This window comes from Hibiscus syriacus, unplaced genomic scaffold, assembly GCF_006381635.1.
Source record: "Hibiscus syriacus cultivar Baekdansim isolate YM2019G1 unplaced genomic scaffold, ASM638163v2 tig00111242_pilon, whole genome shotgun sequence".
Classification (NCBI taxonomy): Eukaryota; Viridiplantae; Streptophyta; class Magnoliopsida; order Malvales; family Malvaceae; genus Hibiscus; species Hibiscus syriacus.
Window position 1 is genome coordinate 47,449 of NW_024063032.1, and position 21,759 is coordinate 69,207.

Below are 21,759 nucleotides of genomic sequence, written 5' to 3' on the forward strand. Positions count from 1 at the left end.
TCGATTTTATACTCCGCTACGAGTTAAACGTTTTTTTATCTTTTAAGGGTATTCAAATCAATCAATTGTAAGTAATTTGAATCGGATCTGTTAAATTTTAATTTTAATTTCAAATTTTCGCAACTAAGACAACCGGCAAATTAATTGGTACCGAAAGGGCGGTTCAAGGGTGTTAATCCTTCATTGACCGTAACCGACTCCCGAACCCGACACATTTCTGGTAAAAACACAGATCATGTAAGATGGTGTCCGACCCACCTAAATTCATTTTAAAATGGTTGGTGGCGACTCCAATCCACACTTTTCAAGTCGAAACCCAATTCCGGGGCCCAACCGAAAGACAGTTACGATAAGATTTTTTACCATTGATGTAATCATCATTATAATTATTAAAAAAAATCAAACAATCAGATAGTGATCTGTATTGAAAAATAATAATTTAATAGTTAGAAATTAAATAAAAATTGTGTTAATTGCAGGAATGACCCCTTTACATTTCTAACTCTGTCATTTTCCGTCGTGGATCAACCTTTTTCTATCAAATTTTCTATATTTTAAAAATCACTTTGTATAACTCAACTCTTTATGTAAACATAAATTTATCGTGTAGTGTAAAAATAAATTATTCTTCATTGTCTTTCACATTAGTTGATCATTTTGATTGTTAAATGGAAGATTAACTATTTGAAATAAGGTTGTTTTTAACAGATGATAATTTTTTTAGTGAGATATTGCTTGTTAAAATTGATTCAATTTTAACAAGCCAATGAAATGATTTAAAATGATTATAAAATTATAAATTTTGATATATGATTTTATATAAAAAAAATTTAAATATTTGACTTAAAAGAGTCTTATAATCCAATTATTATTGTTTTAAAAAAGGAAAGCTCTCCATTAAAATTTTGAAGTGGAATCTGGCACAAAAAGAAGAAGAAATGAAAGTGGAAAACACATGGAATAGAGTAGATAGGCTGAACAGTGTACAACTTGACAACAACATTTTTTTTTTGAATAATTAAGGGTTAGGGTTGAGTGGTGATAGTTTTGTTTTAATATAATCTTAATATACCGATAAAAGATTCTACCAGAAATATTAATAATTTTTTAATTTTTCCGATAAAATATATCTATAACATTATTTTTTACCGAAAATATTAATTTTGTTACCTAATTTTAGTAGAAAAAAATAACATTTTAGGTAACGCCCAATATTAAGATTTTCGATAAAAATAATAATGCTTTAAGTATTAATTTACCGAAAATGTTAAACATTTTAAGTAACGCCCAATATTAACATTTCCGATAAAAAAAATAATATTTTAGGTATTATTTTACCATAAATATTAAAAAATTAACATTTTAAGTATCATCTTTTCTTTGTTGTCGTATATTAAGACTGTCGTACCTTAAACATCCCAGCTAATTAGGACTTTAGCTTTAGTGTCAACATTGTATCATTCATCAACCAATGATGGAGACCCATTGAATTTCGACTCGATTCAATCTTATAAGATCGATTTAATTTACATATATATTATATTCACACAAGTTTTTCTTATGTTAAAGATGTTAATAAGACTAAAAAAGAGATTCATTTGTACAAATCAAAGACAAGGGCAACGCAGAAGGTAAATTGTGAGGTCTCTTAAATCCATCAACAGTCAAGGACTAAACAAAGAACACATAAAAATAATATCATGGTTGAAGCACCTATCGACTGGCCTTCATCGGCATGCCGTAATCCATCGCCGGCATAGCTTTTCAGCCTCTATTCTTCAATGTAGATAACAGTATAGGATAGCGACGAAGAACGAGAGAAATAAATGAGATGAGCTTCCTTGAGCATGATTAACTGGCCACGATGCTGAACAATCAGTGTGGCTTGCTCAGTTCTATTCGTATAATAAAACAGTTGATATTGCAACCCGAAGAAGCGGATACCGGTTAAGAACCAAATTCTATGTATGAAAATAGAGAAACTTGAACCTGCAAGCCTATGCTTCTTTTGCTCTGGGCTTTGGTGATGGGTGAGGTAGGTGATATTGAGAAGCCTGATGATTGTTCAAAGCGGATAAATCCTCATAGGTTGCCCCTTCCTCACTACGAATCCCGCCTGTGCTCTGGTGTTGTTTTAGCATTACATTGGACCTAACACGATCGGATTGCATAGTTTGGAAATAATAGGAAGAGCTTGCCATATCTTTGAGGTTCGGTAGTGGCTTTAGAGTTTCAACAACTTCACTCATCCGAGGTCTGGTTTTCGGATCACGGCTAAGACATTGGGCAGCCAGCTGGGAAGCCTTTTGTGCACCTTTAATTGAAAGTGACCTTCAAGTCGAGGGTCTAAAATTCGGAAGAACTTCTTGTCTCCAGATGCGTCTTGCCCATTCCACTAGATTGGGGTCTAAAATTCGGAAGAACCTTCTCTTGTCTCCTAGATGCGGTCTTGCCCATTCCACTAGATTGTGCTCCCCATTAGGTCGGTTTTTGTCCATAGATCTTCGGCCGGTCAACATCTCAAGTAAAACTACCCCGAAGCTATATACATCACTCTTCGATGACAAATGTCCTAAACCAATAACCGTATTAGATTTATGTGACCACAGATGTAAATAAAAACTCTCAACATATTCTCAATAAAATCACAACACACGGTTTGATTGCATATGGAGGGTGGAGTACTTTCGAAAGGCAGAGCAGAAAGAACGTCAGATATAAAGGGGACTAATCATCAAACATCATATCCGGAAATAAAACCTTGATTCTACCACGTACCAGTCATTACATATTCGGGTGCAGCATAGCCGTATGTTCCCATTACTCGAGTAGATACATGAGTTTTATCTCCTTCAGGACCATCTTTGGCCAGTCCAAAATCAGAGAGCTTGGCATTGTAATCCTGAAAAGCAGCAACAGTTTCAGTACAATAAAAACATAAATTTGCAGAGGGAACTTACTTAATGTCTTAATTACATACGGCATCTAACAAGATATTAGATGTTTTAAAATCCCGATATAACTGGTCTTTCCGCTTCTTCATGAAGAAATGCGAGACCCTTTGCAGCGCCAAGCGCAATTTTCATTCTGATAGACCAAGGAAGTGGCAGGGACCCTTCTGCGCAAAAAGTGGTTGTTACCAGCGAAAATTAAATATCGAACACGAAAATGCGAATGCATAAAGCACAATTATAACAATATAAAAGTATTGCCAAACAAGAGAATGGTCTGGTACATAACTCGGATACCTCGAATTTGAGGCTCTTACACAAAATAAGAACGACAAATCAAGCCAATTCTAACATATAATTACATAATCATATATGGATCTAACTGTCAGAATCCAATTATTTGACAAAATGTTTTCGCCAAATGAAAAAATTTTCGAGGTTACTAGGAAAGAAACATGCCTGCAGAAGGTGAAGAAAATAAAATAATATAACAATAAAAAGGAAACTTGAGGCACCACACAATATCTCTAGCTAAATATTGAACAACTGAGGACATTACCTTTCAATCATAAAACCCAGATTCTCAGTTTAATCTAAGCTATAGAGCACCCTAGAAATATGTGTTTATTTAGCTACTTAAGTGTCGGAACACTTTGGTTAAAACCGTGCTTAACATATATCACGAAACAAAAGATTGTACGTACTTCGGAAGAGGTGGTTCTCCAAGCTTCCTCTTGGCATAAACTCGTATACCAATAACCTGTGATCATCTTCAATGCAGTAAACCAACCAATTTAACCAAATTGGGATGGAGAAGGTTACCAAGAAAATCCACTTCGGCCTGAATACAATCAGAAACATGAAAGTTACGATAGAAAATATTGCCCCCCCCCCCAAGCACACACAGATAGAAAAAAATCATTCAGATGTCATACCAGCCATTCTTTGTGACCCTGAAGTCCTTCGATGTTTAGCGTTTTGACAGCCACGGTAAGTCCAGTACCGGGTTTCACAGGAGCAGTTCCATTTTCCTCGATCCAGCTTTGAAGACACAACCAAATCCACCCTCACCAAGAAGACTCTCGGGTCTGAATTTCGGGTTGAATTAAGGTCAATAAATGGGAACTTTCGTAGTTGCGAAGCAACTTTGAGTTCCTCACTGTATTTGGTGTGGACGAAGCAGTTTCTGCATTACTAGTCGTAGAAGACACCGAAACAATCGGTTGATCTCTGCGTTTCTCTTTCGTCGGTTACTTCGCTGAATTTATAAACAGCAAGGCAATCAGATACCATCTCATATATTGTATATGCATTTATCACACAGAAAATGTTTCCAAAACTGCATCAAATGCTGCAAAAGGATTCATATTATTGGATTTTCCAAAATAATAAATGGTAAAAACCCAGTTGCTTTCAAGTTTCAACTAATCACCTCATTCAGCAAAACTAACCATATGACAAATGGATAAGTAAAGCATAAATATACATGCATACATACACATACATAACATTAACCCTAAAAAAGTTAACTTTTGATCAATAAATTACCTTTAATTAAGATCGATACAAGAAAGCAATCTCTGGAGAATAAACAGTAATTTTAAGATAAAAAAAATATAAAAGAGAAGAGAAAGGGAAGGAAAATCAGAAGATTACCATAAGGAGTACCTGTTCTTCCACTCATGGAGTTATCAACTCTTGATCTTGAAGGCATGCAACATCCCATAAACCTTAATTTAACCCAGCATCCTGCTTCTTCTTCTTCTTCACCTCCTCCATCTTTCTTCTTCCTTGATGTTTTTTCCAACAAATCTTAAATTTAGTCAAAGGCAATTTTTGAGAGACAGAAATAAAGTGGTGCTGCTTCAGAGAGAGAGAGAGAGAGAGAGGAGGAAGTGTTTCAACAAGGGCAGATTGGGCAGTTTGAAACAGAGGAAATAGGCAGGTTGGGCAAGAGAGAGAACAAAGATACAATTTGTTAAACAATTTTCATTTATGTGCTGCTACTACCAACAGTAATCTGACTTATTAGGTAAAATCAAGGAAGAAAATTATTTAGGTAATTATAATTTTTTGTTATACTGTAGATAAATAATCATTTTTAATTAGACTGTAATTATAATTTTTTGTTATCTGTTAGATAAAATAATCATTTAATCAATTTAGACTTTAATTATTTGATAATAATACTCATGTGTTTGAATATAGAATCTCAAACGATAACAATTAATCTCTTAACCATTCAAGTTTCTTGATTCACGCTTATGAAAATTAATTGTATATGGATTAACCAATTGATTATGGTCAAATATTGTAAATATATATGATATTATTAATTTTGTATTTTCATTCTATTCAGTTTATTTTTATATAATTATTTAATTCCATTTTGATCTTAAATGATTTATACTTTTAAAAATTTAATTCCATTTTGATCTTAAATGATTTATACCTTTTAAAATTAATCTAAAAATGTCAATCATTAACAATATTTTCTCAAATGATCAATTTTTAATGATAACTTCTCAAATTTAAAATTTAAGTTTATTTTTAAGTACGAATCAATGACTTTCATAGTTAATGAATTTTTTTTGTTATCTCTTGAGGTTCCAAATTTGAGCATTGCATATAGGAGTATAAAATATTTATTATCAAAAAGTTAAAAGCATTTCAACAAATATTACCTTATATTCGTTTCAAATTATTAAACATTGCATATATAGGAGTATAAATATTTATTATCAAAAAGTTAAAAGCATTTCAACAATATTACCTTATATTCGTTTCAAATTATTAAAAAAATTAAATTCAAATAAGAGATATGACTTCTATAAAAATCATCCTCAATTATAATAACTTCACCACTCATTCAAACAAGTATTATAATTCCCTACAAAGTATCTTTCTTGACTTATTTCTTTATTTTTTTAGTTCTCCATTTTTGTCAAAGTAAGTCCAATAATCTCATCATATTCTATATCAACCATTTAAAAAAAAGATATATTTCTTAATTTTGTTAATTTATTTTTGTGTATAAATAATTATTGATTGAATTTTAACTAGTTAATATTGTTATTGTTACATATTAAGAAATTTATAAAGTTTAAACTCTGTATTATTTTTAATTAAGAAAAGAGAAATTAGTGAATTTGTCAAAGAGATAAGTTTGTGTAATAAAAAAAGAATATAGGAGTGATATACTTAAAAAAATTGTTTTGTTTAATATTAGTTTTAGGGTTATCTACATGGAGAAAACATGAAGACAAGTGGAGGTCCAGTGAGAGAATGCCACGTTTGCATGTAGGTAAGATTGATATTTTAGGAGTTAATTACAACATATGTCCCCAAGCTGTGACCCTCATTCTAAATTAGTCCTTAACCTTTTGAATATTCTAATTTTATCATCAAATTATGATACTCATTCTAAATTAGTCCTTAAGTTTTGAAATTTCCAATTTCATCCTTAAACTATTGCCCTTATTCTAAATTAGTCCCTAAACTTTTAAATATTTCAATTTCATCCCCAGATTCATCTAAATATGTAATTAGTTTTAACCATAGTTTAACCTAAACTTTGTTTTTTAAACATATAACAATATAGTTTGACCTAACAATTTTATTAACATGGAATGTGATTAGTATATACATATAATTTGGAATGGAATTGAAATCTTGAAAAAGTTTAGGGACTAATTTAGAATGAACGATATAGTTTGGGGGTGAAACTTAAATGTTCAAAAATTTGAAGACAAATTTAGAATGGTAGTCATAATCTAAAGATGAAATTGGTAGTCATAATCTAAAGATGAATTGAAATATTTAAAAAATTAAAGACCAATTTAGAAGAGAATCCTAATTTGAAGATGTATGATGCAATTAACTTATATTTTAGTAACGGACAAAGACAAGTATCACTTTCATAGGTGTATTTGCTGCCAAATGATGAGTGCTTTCTTCTTTTTCACAGTTAGGGAATACAAATCAAACTTAACAAATGGATTCCCTTTGCATCTGTTTACCACGTCTCTTTTCACATTATACTATAACTTGTTTTTGTCTCATGTTCCACTCAACTCTTTATTATCCCTCTTTAATATTTTTCGATGGTACGAGGTGATTATAAGATAATATTGTTCATAATATTTTTAGTCATTGATAATACATACATTGCAGACACAACTTATTAAATTAGTACCTTTAAAGAGAACAACTATCTCTTTAACCATTGAGATCACTTGAACGGGTCAAAAATTTGTATCGCAAAATTTGAATTAAGTTATTATGTAAATTTGAATTTATTAATATATAATGAAGTATAAAACTTTGGATTTATCAATTCTAAGAGTTAATTACATTGCACGACCTAATTATGATTCTCATTTTAAATTGGTATTTAAACTTTTGCACATTCCAATTCGATCCTCAAATTATGACTTTCATTCTAAATTACTTCCAAAACTTTTAAACATTATAAATTCATCCCAAACTGTGATCTTCATCCTATATTAGTCCTAACTTTTGAATATTCCATTTCACCTCAAATTTTGAATGATCTGAGGAATGTTATTGAATATTCAAAGCTTGGGGAACAATTTAGAATGAGAGTCATAGTTTGGGGATGAATTTGAAATGTTAGAGTTTGAGGATGAAATTAGAATATTCAAATGCTTAGGGACTAATTTAGAATAAGAGTTATAGTTTAGATATGAAATTGAAATGCCCAAATATTCAGGGATCAATTCAGAATAAGAGAGCTTGAAGATAAAATTGGAATATCCAAAAATATCAAAACCAATTTAAAATAAGATTTTTTTTCACCATATTCTCTAAAAACACTTCAAAACTAATGTTAAACTCACTTTTAAAACTTGTTCGAATATGGGTTTTTTAAGAGAGTAATCTCTACATGCATAAAAATTTTAAAAATCTCAAATTATGATTTGAGTTTTTTAGTGGATGAAATTTGAATTGAATTTGTTAAATTTCTTTGATTAGTTTGAGAAAAGTATAATAAATATTTGTTATAATTTTTTAATATTTATAACGTACACTTGTCATGCAGACGTAATTACTCTCATGACCTCTAAGGAGAAAAACACTCCTTTAACCATTGAGGCCACTTGATGAGTTCAATTATGTTGAATTAAAATAAATAAACTTTTTTTTAATGAGACGAGACACTAGATCCCTTAAGCAAAGTTATAATTTTAAATCACGACGTTTGCGAATGAAACAAACTGAATTGGGAGGGTTTCCTTGACCTTTAGAGTACATGTTTGGATTACACGACTAATAGATCATATCCGGTGGTTTTATAAAAAAAATAAACAAAGAATCTTTTTTTTTGAACAATTCCTACCTAGGGGAGGGAGAATCTTACTCTTAAATATTGAACCCACAATCTATAGGGAAGAAAGATGTATCAACTGAAATTTTAATCATATATTTAAAGTTTGTTAATTTAAAAAAACTAATCTTAACATAAATTAATATCAAAATTGGACTTAAATATACTATATCCGACATAAATCATACCAACCTTAAAGTATCAATAAACGTGAAATTATATATTTGTTTTGTTGGTTGTCACAAAATGTGAATTTCCTAACAAAATGAGAATTTCTTTTTGTATTGAAAACTTTTTTTAAAAAAAAAAATTCAAAGGGGAGGCTTATCTGATTCATGTGAACGTGTCACCATTTCTAAAGGTGGGTCGGTATGCCAACACCATCTACCATACGTGGGGAGGAAACGAACATTACACGGTCTATTGCTTCTTAAAATTTTAATTTTTTTATATAATTTAAATATTTTTTAAGGTAAGGTACATAAATGATTCATTGGCTATAAAGTATTGCTTTATTGAATTCATTAATTATTAAAAGTTACAAAATGATCCCTCGACTATAGGAATTGCTTTGTTGAGTTTCTAGACTATTAAAAGTTATAAAATGATCACTCGACTATTCATTATGTTCCAAACTAGTTCTTTTTTATTAAAAAAGTAACGGTCATCTGAGATGAACATTAACACGTCGACGAATATATGATAGTCGTTTGAGATTATGATATCATATTTTATAATATCTCAGCCAGCGTGTTAACGTCCAGCTCAGACTTCCGTCAATTTTTTTTACTGAAAAGGATGAGTTTGGAACATAATGAAAAGTCGGGTGACCATTTTGTAACTTTAATAGTCGAGGGACTCAACAAAGCAACTCCTTATAGTCGAGGGACCATTTTGTAACTTTTAATAATCTGGGGATTCAACAAAACTACACCATATAACCAAGGGATCATTTGTGTACTTTATCCATTTTTATTGATATTTGAATTTTATCTCTTAAATTTTATTACTTCATCTCTTAAATTTTATTAGTTCATCTCTAACGTAAAATTATGTGTTGATTTATGCCCACAGACATGTTTTGTTGTGATGTTAAAGGTTATTTAGATTATAATTATATTTGAGTTGAAATCGAATTATTAATTTTAAGAAGGTAAACAGTGATTTTCCTATTTTACTAAATTAAATTGGGGTAAATTGTATGATTGGTCACTCAGTTTCTATAAAATTAATTTTAGTCATCGAGGAAAGGGGTTTACAATTACTCGCCGCCTTTAAAAATGTTATCATTTTAAAACACATCTAAATTAGATAATTTGATTCTTAGTTGTCAACTTACCAATTCTCAATTTAAGGTTTCTACAACCATAACACAGTACATTTTCTTAATAAAGTTTAGCATTATAAAGTCCCACAAATTTATAAAAATTGGGTGGCCAAATGTGTAATTTTTCATTGAAAGTTTGTAAGCTTTAAAAAAACTCAACATAAATTATACCGTTTTAAAAGACCAAAACACCTACTCATCCTCCCACAAGAAATCTTTTTGTTGTGATGTTAAAATTAATTAATTATATATTTTTTAAATTTTCTAATAATTTTACTTTTTTTTAATAATTCCAACTTAAAAGAGGACGAGGGAGAGGGAGAGGGAGAGGGAGAGGGAGAATTTTACTCCTAATAGATAATGGACTCGTAACTTAAGAGAGATAAGATGTGTCAACTGAGAGCTTTTAACTATTTCCTCTAAAGATTATTGACTCTAATAATTATGTCTAATATTATGAAAAAGAGATCGAAATTTTGAAAAATGAAAAAATTAAACCAAATTTGACCCGATTATAAATTTTTTATTACAAAATAACAACACATGGGCTAAGCATATTATTTTTATATTATTTTTTCATCTAATAATTCAAGTAATTATAAAGTATCATCTATTTTTAACTTTCTTAATTAATTCACTATTTGTATGATGTTTATTGCATTATTTGGTAATTTATTAAATATGGTATGTTCCAACTATCCAAAATTATCAAATCCTAAGGTCTACATTAACATGATCCCATCCAGGAATATGTATGCCACTTGCCACTATTATTGGACCCATTCTATTGATTTGGCACCACTAACATACCCCACACCCAAAAGACCAATTATATATTGCTCAAAATTTTCTATTAATATCTTCCAAGTTTTTATATTTTTTTAAATTTAAAATATAGATCTTATCTTAAATATTTGTTATTAAACGAAATTTTATTATTAGCTATTGTGCTATATATAAACTATAGACTTGAGGGTAAACTACATGTTTAGTACTTAAACTATTACTTTTTTTTCCATCTTTATAAAACTTTAATTTTTTTAAACTATACCTAACATTTAGCTTAAGTTTCACTTTGATACATTGTCGTTAAAAACTTAACAGAATACACGTGATATTTTTTTAAAAATTTTCAAATAATGACGTAGTATTATTTTATGATATTATGTCAACAATTCTATTAAATTTTAACGGTGGAGTATCAAAATAAAACCTAAACTAAACATTTAAATATAATTCTTTTAAAAATTAAAGTTTAAATATCAAAATGAAACAAAAACAATAATTTAAATACTAAACATGTAATTTACCCCAAATTTAATTCTCCTCCTCCTTTTAATATAGTCATTATTTGAGAAAACTAAAATTTTAAAATAAGGAAAACACAAAGATTAAATTAACACAATTGAAATATTAAAGATTAAATCCACAACTTGCTTATAATTGAGTTGTTTATAACCATGCAATGGCAGTGCGAGCTCCAATTATTATCTGGAATTGAAGAAAGCATAATAGTAAAAGACAAATGTAAGTCACTGAGTTGAGCAATTTTACGCTGAAATTTAATTTTTTTTTATCAATATGATATAATTATAATACAAAGATCGTTTGTTCACATCTTTAACCTTTAATATTTATGGTGCTCTAATATGGAGCTCTAACATTCATGCGTATATTCCCCTAATACATTTGAGTACAAATCTCCATAAAAAAATAAAGCCTCAACAAATTTAGTTCATCATCCATTGGAGAAAGCTTCATAGTAAACGTAAGCTTGAGGACAAGTCATTTCAGGTTGAAATAGAACAAAAATGAAACCGATACATTCAACAAAATGAACTCAAAACAACTTTTAATACCAGAAAGTTCGACTCAAAAAACAACAACTTCAATAATATTTGGCCTTACAAACCTAAGGTCCCATGGGCAGTAGCAAATATGATAGAACTATTTATTTACTGCAAAAGAAAAAAAAAACAGAAACTCATAACACAAAGCAGATGAGACTCATAAAAGGTAGTATATGAGACGTACATCAGATTCATTCTCTCATGGTATCTTCACCATCTCCTTGTTCACTCAACTCTAGATCGGCAAGCAACTCTTCCAATGGAATGGAAGGAACATCATCCCCATCCAACACAGATGCCATTTCCGATGGCTGGTATTCTTTGTTGCGGTACAGTGATAAGTTGAACCTTAATTCTGGGTTCTCTTCCAGATCTCTCAAGAACTCTTCGTACTCCGACTCCACCTTCTGCTCATTTCCTCTACCTCTAGATTCATCAACTTCCATCTCAAGGGACTTGAGCTTCCACGGACGAGGTTTCCCTCGTTTCTTCTGGCGTTTTTCTTCATAGCTCTTCTTTATCAAAATTGCCTCGGGAAGGACCAGTCCTTTATACTTATCTAGTTCGATATCGTTACTGTTGGCCCCATAAAGGTCGTAACCGAGCGCGCGATCTCCCGGCTTTAGAATATGGCCTAGATGTGTTCTTATGTAAAACAACTTTCCATAATCACTTACACGAGCTACCTCAGCATCTGCTATCACATATTTGGAGCCCCCAAGATTATATTCAGGAGATACAACTTCAATATTGAAGATATCATATTCCACCAGCTGCCTGCTACCAATAAGAGACTTAAACGAATGCCTCCAATACTGTTCAGTGTCCAAGAAACACTGCCTCAGAGTAAAAGGATCCAACAGCGTAATGTTGTTAGTCACTTTTGTGCAGATCACAAGTGGACCAAAATACCCAAACTAGCAGCCACTTTCGGAGGCAAACAAATCAAATCCTCACGGCAAATGGGGGATATTTCAACCGAGAACGTATACTTATAATTGTAGTTATTACTCTTAGGATCATGGGACACAAGCTGTTGTCATGTCTACTCTTTGTCGGAGCAACTTTACCTAAAAATTCCACAAACTTCACAGCATGACTCCTGTTAGCGAAGAAGAAATCGATACCCTGATCCATTTGCTTGATTTTAATGGCATGGACAGCAGCATCATGTTTCAGGATGAGCTGCTCTAATAAAAGAAAGTTCGCCTGTGTGTAACCCGCTGTCTGATCTGCACAGAAGCCACCCACTGATCAGGGTTGGCCTGAATCCTTGTACAAGATTCACACATGTGATCTTGCTGAACATACTCGACAAGGTAAGATTGCTCCAGAATAGCCCCATTGAGAACCTCCTTCTGAACTTTCAGCTTGACCTTGAGTCTCTTAGAATGTGGTTCTGTCCAAATGAATTCAGCATTTACTAGCCTAACTTTTTTCAAATCAGTCTCCAATCGTTTCACACAAAACGTCAAGAGCTCCTTCGATTCCAACTGAGCTTTTATCCAAGTTCTAGGGGCTGCAAGTAGCTATCACACTCGGGACAATGCATAATGGTCACATGCTTTCGTAAACCTTCCGTGATATCGACTTCGGACCTCAAACAAGTCACGCACATTGGCAGGATTTGGTGCCATTGAAATACCGCATTTGCAACACAAGACAGTACCTCTCGTCTGAGGAACCACAAACATATTTGATGCCATAGCTACTGTTTCAAAGATAAGATAATAATAAGTATATAACAGCTCAAAGCAACATATATCAATGGCGGAAAAGGCTAAAAATTAAAAACAAGAGAAACCCAAGTTAAAATAATGTAAAAATGGAAACAATCTATTAATTTCAACATATTTAACAAGACATTAACCTATTTGCAGCCACGGATGCTCGTCGGCGCAAAAGAAAGATAAAAAACATATTATAAGCAGCTCAAAGATAACCCTTTGATTTTCACAATTGTTAAAAAAGGGGTACGGTTTTTTTTTCTTGAGAAAACTAAGAATTAACAAAATCCCCAATTTAGAACAAGAAAAAACCAGATTTACCATATTTTTAATCAAATGAAATAAATTGAATCGTAAGAACAATACCTCAATATAACGTATTCAGAGTGTTATTTATGTATATAAGAAATATCAAATTACGCTAAAAGAACTTAAAAAAAAAGAAGAATAAATCTGAAGAAATTTATTGAGAAAACCTTACCTTTACCACCGATTATTGAACACCGCCGATTTGCAAAATGAAAAACAAAGGAAATTAGGATGGGGATTGCAAAACCCTATGATATAGAGCCACAGCGGAGAGGCGAAGGCCGGTTTTGTTTATGTATCATTTATTTTATTGTTATTTTTGATGGGCCATGGGCCCAATGTCTCTCAAAAGATAAACTTTTAAAGAATAAAAGTTAATTTCATCATGTGTCATCAAAATATAGTTTTATTTTAAATTAGACTTTAAAGTTTTGCATATTTTAATTTTATCCCTAAACTATGATTCTCATTCTAAATTAATCCTTAAACTTTTGAATATTCTGATTTCATCCCTAAACTATTACATTCTTTCTAAATTAGTCCTCAAACTTTTGAACATTCTACTTTTATCCCTAAATTCATCCAAATATATAATTAGTTTTAACCATATTTAACCTATTTTTTTTAAAACATATAAAAATATAACTTGGCCTAGAAATTTTATTAAAACTGGTTGTGATTAGTATATATGTATAACTTATAGATTGGGATGAAATTGAAATGTTGAAAAATTAGGGACTAATTTAGAATGAATGTCATAATTTAGAGATGAAATTGAAATATTTAAAAGTTTGATGACTAATTTAGAATGCTAGTCATAGTTTAAGGATAAAGTTGAAATATATATATATATATATATATAAAATTTTAAATAAAATTTTGACAACTTTAAATTTAATATAAAAAATTAAAAGGCGATCTATTAGTATCTTAATTAAAATTGTTTTGTGGCGATAACTAATCTTCTAAAGAATAATAAATAAAATTATTGTATATAATTCAAAAATTTCATCTCGTTAAGAATCTCCTCCATTGCTAAAAAAGAATCTTATTTATTTATTTGTAATTTTTCATATCTTTTACATAACGTAGACATACCGAAAACTTAAACTCTCTTCTTAATGAATCGACGATCAAAATTCATGTTTTCAAAACAAAATCGAGCAACCCATTCACCTTACTTCCCATGTGTTTTATGACACTTTCCATGGCATTGTGTTTTAGGTAACATTTCATTGGATACATACATTTTGCTAGAGAAAGGAGAGATTGCAAGATTAGAAAAAAAAACGTAGAAAAATGATCTTGTAATAGTAATGAAAAAAAAGATGCTAATGTCTCTGACTATCTTACCATACAAAGAGAAATATGTGACTATAATAAACATAAAAATATGTCGTACTACATTCAAAATAATATATTCCAATGTTAAAATATAAACCATAAAATGTGAGGGGATGTTACTCACATGGTGAGCTCTCGCTTAGCATGCGAGGTACGAAGATCGATACTTCGCATTTTCATTTTTCATAACTTGAAAATGAAGTGAAACAAAAGGATTAAGCTATATGTTCTTCCTAAAAAAGATAAATTTTTAAAGACAAATAATCGTTCTTTTCAATAAATATAAGAAAATATTGTAGTAAAATAAAAATGCTTAAACTATTTTAATGTTAAGCATGTAATTAGAATAGAATGAGAGGATGTAGCTCAAATGGTAGAGCTTACTCGCTTTGCTTGCGAGAGGTACGGGGATTAATACCCCGTATCTCCACTTTATATTCTTTCAAGGTTGTAATATTGTCAATAATTATGTAGTTAATTTTAAGTTTTCCTAGAATCAAACATTTAATTCAATATTTTGTTTTTAAATATTTTCGACAACTTTAAATTATAATCATAAATATAAGTACTCATATTTTTTTAGCAAAACATGTGAATTAAATTTAATATAAACTATTAAATGCGATAACAATTCTTTTAAAGAATGATAAATGAGATTATTTTATATATTTAAAATGTTTCTTCTTGGTAACAATTGTCTCAATTGCTACAAAAAGAAATTTATTTATTTATTTTCAATTTTTCATGTCTTTTACATAGCATAGACATACCGAAAACCCAATCTACCATCCCAATGAACCGATGACCAAAATCCATGTTTTCAAAACAAAATCGAGTAACTCATTCGCCTTGCTTATCATGTGTTTTGTGATACTTGCCATAGGGTTGTGTTTAGGCGTCACATATCGAGTGAAGATTAAGGACATAACTATCATGATACTGTTTTAGAAAGAGAAAACAACCTTTGAAGGTACCAAGAAGCAGAATAATGACATCTTTGATATTTATTTTGTATTATTTTTTTTAGAGGAAGGAAAGATTGCAAGATCAGAAGAATACATAGAAAAATAATCTTGCATTAGTAATGGAAAAGAAAAGAAGTTACTGTATCTGACTATCTCACCATACGAGGAGAAATATGTGCCTGTTATAAACATGAAATCGTATTGCATTCAAGATAACGTATTCCAATATTAAACATGAAAACCATAAAATGTGAGAGGATGTAACTCAAATGTTATAGCGCTTACTTAGCATTGGAGAGTTATTAGGATCAATGCCCTGCATCTCCATATATCATAACTTGAAAATGAGGTGAAACAAAAGGATTAAGCTATACATTCTTCCTTAAAAATATAAACTATTAAAGAAAAATAACTATTGTTTTAAATAAATATAAAAAAAGTGTTGTAGTAAAATAAAAATGATTAAAGGAAAAGAAAGTTTCAAAGAGGTCTCCTTATAGAATTTCCATTCGATTGAAGGAAAAGAAAGTTTGGAGAACAACAAGTTTGGCATCAACAACCGTGTTTACTTTTATTTTGACTTACTCGGGTGATTTCTTGTTGTGCGAATATTGATTGCTGTTCGATTATTTTAGCGTGTTATCATATGGTTTCTCCTCACACAAACTTGATGTTAGTTAGTCTTTTTTGGTGCCTACATAGTCCCGCTTTATGTTAGGATATGTTGTGTAATTAGCTCTTGGGATTGTCATGGAGGGGCCAGTGCCCGTCTTTGGTGTCTTCGATTTTGTAAGCGTTAGTTGGAGCTATAACTTTATACCTTGTTAAGAGTACTCTTTTCCTCCAACTAGGTGTAGGGATGTTTTTAATGAGACTCTTAACGTATGCTTGTTTAATTAAAAAATTCCATCTTGCCGAACAAAAAAAAAATAAAAAAATAAAAATGATTAAGCTATTGTAACATTAACCATGAAATTAGAATAGAATGAGGGGATGTAGCTCAAATGGTAAAGCGCTCGCTTTGCATACGAAAAGTACGAGGATCGATACCCGCATCTCCACATTAGAAATACAAGGACTCATATTATTACTAGAAAAACATGTGAATTAAATGTAATATAAACTATTAAAAGCGATCTATTAGTATCTTAATTAAAATTGTTTTTGTGGCAATAACTATTTTTTAAATAATGATAAATGAAATTATTGTATATATTTCAAATGTTTCTTCACGGTAACAATAACCTCCATTGATAGAAAAGAAATTTATTTATTTATTTGCATTTTTTGTGTCTTTTACATAGCATAAACATGTCAAAAACCTAATCTGCCATCCCAATGAACCGACGATCAAAATATATGTTTTCAAACCAAAATCGAGCAACTCATTTGCCTTGCTTCCTATGTGTTCTGCGATACTTGTCATAGGGTTGTGTTTTAGATAGTATATATTTCATTGGATACATGCATTTTGAGTGAATATTAAGGACATAAAATATCATGGTACATGTTTTTGAAAGAGAAAACAACCATTTGAGATAGCAAGAAGCAGAATAATAACATCTTTGATATTTATTTTATATTAGTTTGCTAGAGGAAGGAGAGATGGAAAGATTATAAGAAAAATGTAGAAAAAAGATCTTGCATTAGTAATGGAAAAGAAAAGAAGCTAATGTCTCTAACTATCTCGTTAGGATTTATGAAGCTCAATTGACAACCGAAAAAGTGCAAAGAGGGGGTGAATTGACTTTTGATAAAAATTTAGGGAGTAAGGAGATTTAAAGGATGAGAAAAATAATGCATATAGATTTATAGTGGTTCAACTCCCTTAATGAAGTCTACATCCACTACCTAAGCTCCTTACTTAGGATTTTCCAACAACTAATTTGTTTTTTCTTTCTCAAAGATCAAGAGTAACCTTTACAACTCCCTATCTTTTCACTTGGCTAAGATAGACCCAAAGCCCATTTTACAAAAAGAAGGAAGATTAAACAAAGAAACCTCTAAAAGGTAGGTGTTTACAAAATTAAAGCTCATAAGAACAAAACTATTTACAAGAGAATGGAAATAAAGAGTGAAAAGCTCTTCTCTTGTGTTTGATTGCTTAGATAGGTGTTCTAACCCTTCTTCAAGTGTCTTGAACTTGTATTTATATGTTGGAATGTGTTTGTGGCCGTTTCTAGCCATTGGGATGAAATTTTGTGTAGTATAAAGCTACTCAGTATAGGGAGTATCGATACTTCTTTTATGGGTATCGATACTTTCTTTGTTATTTTTTAAATAAAACTAGCCGTTACTAGCCATACGGTATTGATACTATCCTTCATGGTATCGATACTACTATGTAAAGTAGTATCGATACCCCTTTGGGTATCGATACCTATTTTGCATTCTGAAATTTGAGCAAGCTGTTAGTGTCGGTACTACCTAGAGAGTATCGATACTTCTCTTACCTAGGGTATCTGTACCACATGAACAATATCGGTACTGTTCATATAGTATCGATACTATAAGAACAATATCAATACTTTGTACGTGAAAAACTTGTTTTTGCTCAAATTCTAGTTTATTTGGACTTTGAATTATTTTTGAAAACTTTGAACAAATTCAATTAAGTCCAAAAACATTTTGCCTTAATTTTTTATATCAAAATATTATAAAACATGGTTCAACAATCTCCCCCTTTTTGATATAACAAAACATTTAAAAAATTATTTTTGCAAAACTCCCCTTAATAAAACATTTAATGAAAAAGAGACATATTTTGGAAAAACATTAAAACTCCCCCTTTTTCATTCTTTAAATTGAATTTTTCAAACCTAACTTCTTCCCCTTTTTGTTATATAAAAAATAATTCAACTTTTAAAGTTAAAAAATAACATTGGAGAGTAAGTGGTAAATTTGACATTAAAAGCATTTGAAAATATCAAAGCTCCCCGTCAATAAAAGCATTCCAAAAAATTTTGGCTAAAAAACTTAGACATTAAAAAAATTGAATTTCAACAAAGATAAACAAACATGTTAGTAGCACACGAAATTCAATATACCCAAGTCTAAAGTACTTTATGCAATATCAATTGTTGAATTTAATTGCATGTGCATAAAGCTATCAAAAAATGTTATGCATTTGAAAAATTGATAACAATTGTTAGAGAGATATCATTTGCAATAAATCACATGCATAAACATTTAAATTTAGGCCAAAATTTTAAATTTGAAAAATTGATATTAGTTGTTAGAGAGATATCATTTGAGTTTAAAACCAATTTTGACCAAAATTCATTATGATGAACTAAAAATTATGAAAAATCATTAAAACTTTAAAATGCTCATCATAATACACTTTTCAACATACATGAGATGAAAAATAATGCATAGTCATTTAAGATAAAAAACTCATGCATTCTTAAAACTAAATGAGCAACCAATTAATAAAAAAAAACATTAAGCTTAGAGGTTACCCATTCCTTTTCAAGTGTGGCTAGAACATTTGAATATCTTCATTTTCATCACCATTGCTCCCACACATCTACAAGAGACATTCATTTGGATTTCGGTATCCAAATTGCTTTGGATCCTTGAACATTAGTTTCAATGCATCTTGTTCCCTTAGGAACCCATACTTGTCTAATTTTAAAAGATTTTATTTTCTTTATAGGACAAGTATGTTCCAAATGACCATGAAAATGACAATGTGAGCATTTTGCCATTTTTAAACATAATGAGTTGTTTTTAGAAATTAATTCTTTTTCTTTTGTTAAGCTCTCAAGCTTAACTTTCAAATCAAAATTTTCTTTTTCTAAATCATTTATTTTGACTTTTGAAAGCTCTAAATCATTTTTCAAAGATTCATTTTGTTTTTCAAAATCAACTTTTTATTTCAAAACCAAATCATTTTCAACTTTAAGTTTTGAAATTAATTTCTTATATTTGGAATTCATGGTCTCAAATTCCAAATACAACTCATCATAGGCAACTTGTAACTCATTAAACAAATAATAATTTAATTCACTAGAGTTTAAAGTTACCATTGAATCTTCATTGATGACCATAAGGCATAAGTTGACTACTTCATCTTCATCATTGGAGTCATCTTCATCACTCTAAGATGCCACAAATGCCTTCTTCTTATTTGATCCTTTCTTCTTTAGGAGGGGACAATCATATTTGACATGCCCTATTGTTTGACATTCGAAGCGCACTAGGGGACCCTTCTTCTTGCTTGATTCATACTTCACTTCTTTGAAAGTCATGAATCTCTTGAATCTTTTGAAGAGCTTGGCCATCTCATCATCATCATCATAATCTTTATCCACCTTTTCATTTGTATCTTTATTACTCCCATTGATAGATTTGAAGGTAATGCCTACCTCATTCTTCTTGTTCTTATTTTCTTTATCATTTTCTTCTTCTTTTACCATAAACTCATGAGTGAGAAGAGAACCGATAAGCTCATAAAGAGTGAGTGACTTAAGGTTCTTAGCTCTCGATAATCACCATATTCTTTGATTTCCAAGACTTTGGAAGAGAGTATATCATTTTCCCCATAAGCTTCTCATTAGGGATTACTTCTCCAAATCCCTTGAGACCGTTGACAATCATGGAAAATCTATCTGTCATAACTTTGATGTCTTCATCCGGTTTCATCTTGAAATTCTCATAGCTATGGTTGAGAAGATTGCTTTTGGTTTCTCTCACTTCATTGGTTCCTTCATGAGTGACTTGGAGGTTGTCCCAAATCTCTTTGGCATTAGAACAAGAGGAGACTCTTTCATATTCATCCGAGCCTAATGCACAAAAGAGGATATGCATAGCCTTAGCATTGAGTTGGAACTTCTTCTTATCTCCATCACTCCAATCATTCATCTCACCGGTTGGAATGGAGTATCCTCTTATGATAGAGTTCCAAGCTCCTAGATCGTTGGCTTAAATGAAGAGCATAATCCTTTTCTTCTAATAGGCATAGTTTGCTCTATTGAAATAAGGTGGCTTGTTGACCGGTTTAGAGTCTTCAATGTAGTAAGAGCCAAAGGTCGAAGCCATCTTCTCGGTTGCATCGAGAATTGATAGAGCTTATTCTAGGATCGTCTCAAGGTGGTTAACCTTCTAACGAGTCAAGCTCTCATACTAATTGTTAAGACTTATTAAGCTCAACTGACAATCGAAAAAGTGCCAAGAGAGGGTGAATTAGATTTTGATAAAAAAATTAGGGAGTAAGGAGATTTAAAGGATGAGAAAAGTAATGCACAAAGATTTATAGCGGTTCAAATCCCTCAATGAAGTCTACATCCACTACCTAAGCTCCTTTCCTAGGATTTTCCAACAAATCCACTAATTTGTTCTTTCTTTTTCAAAGATCAAGAGTAACCTTTACAACTCCCTATCTTTTTATTTGGCTAAGATAGAACCAAAACCCCTTTTACAAAAGAAAGGAAAAGTAAACAAAGAAACCTATAAAAGGTAGGTGTTTACAAAATTAGAGCTCACAAGAACAAAACTATTTACAAGAGAATTGAAATAAATAGTGAAAAACTCTTCTCTTGTGTTTGATTGCTTGGATAGGTGTTCTAACCCTTCTTTAAGTGTCTTGAACTTATATTTATATGTTGGAATGTGTTTGTGGCCGTTTCTAGCCGTTGGGGATGAAATTTCGTGCAAAATAAAGCTGCCCAGTACAAGGAATATCGGTACTCCTTTTAAAGGTATCGATACTTCCTTTGTTATTTTTAAATAAAACTAGCCGTACAGTATCAATACTATCCTTCATGGTGTCGATACTACTATGTAAAGTAGTATCGATACCCCTTTGGGTATCAGTACCTATTTTGCATTCTGAAATTTGAGCAAGCTGGTAGGATCAATACTACCTAGAGAGTATCGACCTAGGGTATTGGTACCACATGAATAATATCGGTATTGTTCATATAGTATCGATACTG

General features: G+C 30.9%; 2 pseudogenes; both read right to left on the reverse strand.

The window, feature by feature from the left end:
- Nucleotides 1-1,607: 1,607 nt before the first annotated feature.
- On the reverse strand, nucleotides 1,608-7,177 carry LOC120157316 (annotated as a pseudogene).
- Nucleotides 7,178-11,636: 4,459 nt separating this feature from the next.
- On the reverse strand, nucleotides 11,637-13,188 carry LOC120157312 (annotated as a pseudogene).
- Nucleotides 13,189-21,759: the final 8,571 nt, after the last annotated feature.